General features: G+C 39.8%; 1 non-coding gene across 1 annotated transcript; it reads left to right on the forward strand.

The window, feature by feature from the left end:
• Positions 1 to 1351: 1351 nt before the first annotated feature.
• LOC127116350 (small nucleolar RNA R71) lies at positions 1352 to 1458 on the forward strand. The gene has a single exon (XR_007801301.1). It is a non-coding gene; the product is annotated as a small nucleolar RNA R71 (small nucleolar RNA).
• The last annotated feature ends 1406 nt before the right edge of the window (positions 1459 to 2864 follow it).

A 2864-nucleotide genomic window follows, 5' to 3' on the forward strand; every position in this document is an offset into this window, starting at 1 on the left:
GCCTTTTACAGATGGTTAGGGGCATTACACTAATGCTGGCTCCTAGATCGCATAGAGCTTTGTCTATGACGAATTTTCCAATGACACAGGGTATGGAAAAACTACCTGGGTCTTTTAGTTTGTGAGGCATGTTATTTTGGATTATTGCGCTACACTCGGCAGTAAGTGTAACTGTTTCGTTATCCTCAATCTTTTTCTTATTGGATAGGATTTCCTTAAGAAATTTGGCATAGGAGGGCATTTGTGTGATGACTTCTGTAAAGGGTATTGTAATGTTTAGTTGCTTCAGAAGTTCAACAAATTTCCTAAATTGACTCGCAGTTTTAGAACTTGCAAGTCTTTGAGGATACGGAATGGGTGGTTTATAAGGAGGTGGAGGCACATAAGGTTTTTCTTTCTCTTCAGCCTCTTGGGTATTATCTTCTATTTCCTTTGGTTCATTCACCTGCTCAGTTGAGGTTTTGTCTGGTTTTTGGTACATGGCAGGGTTTTGGAGTCTTGGATCTATGGGTCCGTCTATTTCTTTTCCACTCCTCAGTATAACAACATTTGCATGTCCTTTGGATTAGGTTGCGGCTGTCCAGGAAATGTTCCAGCTGAAGAGGCTGTAGATGCTTGATGTTGAGCCACTTGTGAAATCTGTGTTTCAAGCATTTTATTGTGGGTGGCTAAGGCGTCTACTTTGCTCGCTAGTTGTTTAAGTTGCTCGCTAGTATGTATGTTTTGGTTCAAGAAGTCTTTGTTTGTTTGAGCTTGGGTAGCTATGAAGCTTTCCATCATTAATTCGAGATTTGACTTCCTGGGCATGTTAGGAGCATTATTAGCTGGTTTTTGATATCCAGGCGGAACAGTTGATGCTTGGCCAGGTGCATACAGGGTATTGTTATTCTTATACGAAAAATTAGGATGGTTTTTCCAACCTGGGTTGTAGGTATTCGAATAGGGATTTCCTTGTGCGTAGTTTACTTGATTGGTTGAGACTCCTGCTAATATTTGACATTCTTGTGCAGTGTGTCCAGGGTTTCCACATAACTCACAGTTTGGAGTTACAGCAAGCACGGTGGCTGCGGGTGGTATGGTCAAGTTGTCTAATTTTTGAACAAGGGCATCTACCTTGGCATGAACATGGTCAAGGCTACTGATTTCGTACATTCCACCTTTTGTTTGGGACTTTTCTACTGGAGTTCTTTCACCTCCCCATTGGCAATGGTTTTGGGCCATGTTTTCAATGAGTTGATAGGCTTCGTTGTATGGCTTGTCCATAAGTGCACCGCCTGCGGCATCGTCTACTATCAGTCTTGTGTTATACAGAAGCCCATTGTAAAATGTATGAATGATCACCCAGTCTTCGAGACCGTGATGTGGACATATCCTCATCATGTCCTGGTATCTCTCCCACGCTTCGTAGAGAGATTATACATCTTTTTGTCGGAATCCGTTGATTTGAGCTCTCAGCATAACAATTTTGCTCGGCGGAAAATATCGGGATAAGAAAATGTTCTTCAATTCTTCCCATGTTGTAACTGAGTTTGATGGCAAGGATTGCAACCAAGCTTAAGCTCTGTCTCTTAGTGAGAAAGGAAAGAGGCGCAGCCTTATCGCATCTTGAGATACACCATTCGCCTTTACAGTGTCTGCATACTACACAAACTTGGTCAGGTGTTCATTAGGATCGTCCGTAGGATTTCCGGAAAATTGATGTTGTTGGACGGCTGATAATAATGAGGGTTTCAGCTCGAAATCATTTCGATTGATAGCGGGGGCAGCAATGTTGTTGTGAGGTTCTTGTTGGGACGGGGTAGCGTAGAATTTAAGAGGATGATTATGTGGTCCTTCTTCAGCCATGGTTGGTTTTTCTTCTGGTTTAGTAGGAGAGAAGATATCGGGAATATCGTACTTTTGTTGATATTCTTGTATTCGGCATCTTACGTATAAGAAACGCTCTAATTCTTGGACTGGTGGTGCTAAGTTATCGCCTTGTGAGCGAGTACTTGGCATACAATCGGGGAAATAGGGGAGAGTAAATTAGTTTTTATTTTTACCTTAGTCTATACTGTGCAACGAAAGAATCACACTATTCGACTAAAACAGGTCCCCGGCAACGGCACCAAAAACTTGATGCTAGATATGGCTATATATAAAATATAGTCTATCAGGTACTTGACTGCAAATGCATAGTCCAGTCGTTTTAGTTTTAAAAGATATCGATCCCACAGGGACCTATGGTCAAACTAGTGTTACTAACGTCACTATGTTTAGCTAAGGGAATGATTAATAGAAGTTCGGGTGCAGAATATTAAATCTAAGAGAAATTTAGTGTTAAGAAAGAATTTATGGAAGGAATCAGTATGCAACGCATTAATTGTTAGGGATTCGATAAGTCACCGGTGAATAGTTTAAATGCCAAATATCTTTCAGTAGAAAGTATTTATTTAAAAGACTTTATCTCACACTCTCGTGATTGTTGATTCGGCCTATAGCTTTAAGTCAGAATGTACGCTCTCGCTGTCCCATTTGAAGTTAAAATTACGTTTTGAAAATAAATAAGTTCTATTTGCTTTTAAAGTGCTCTCGCTGTTTTTAAACTCAATGCCTAATTTTTACTATCCAGCTCGAGCCTCACGCTCTCGCGATTGTTGGTTCTCACCTTAGTTAATTTCCCACTCTCGTGGCAAAATCGTATTAAATAGCTTCCCATTTTTGTGACAAAGTTAATTAAATTTAAATTAAAAACCTCAGCCTAAAAGATTGTTTGAGAAAAAGAGTTTTCATCGATTATTATTAAATCCCATCTAATTAAATTGTTACATACCGATACCAGTAATTTAGTCTGACATGTTAAATAGCGGAAACACAGAGCATAA

Source organism: Lathyrus oleraceus, chromosome 1 (genome assembly GCF_024323335.1).
Source record: "Lathyrus oleraceus cultivar Zhongwan6 chromosome 1, CAAS_Psat_ZW6_1.0, whole genome shotgun sequence".
Classification (NCBI taxonomy): domain Eukaryota; kingdom Viridiplantae; phylum Streptophyta; class Magnoliopsida; order Fabales; family Fabaceae; genus Lathyrus; species Lathyrus oleraceus.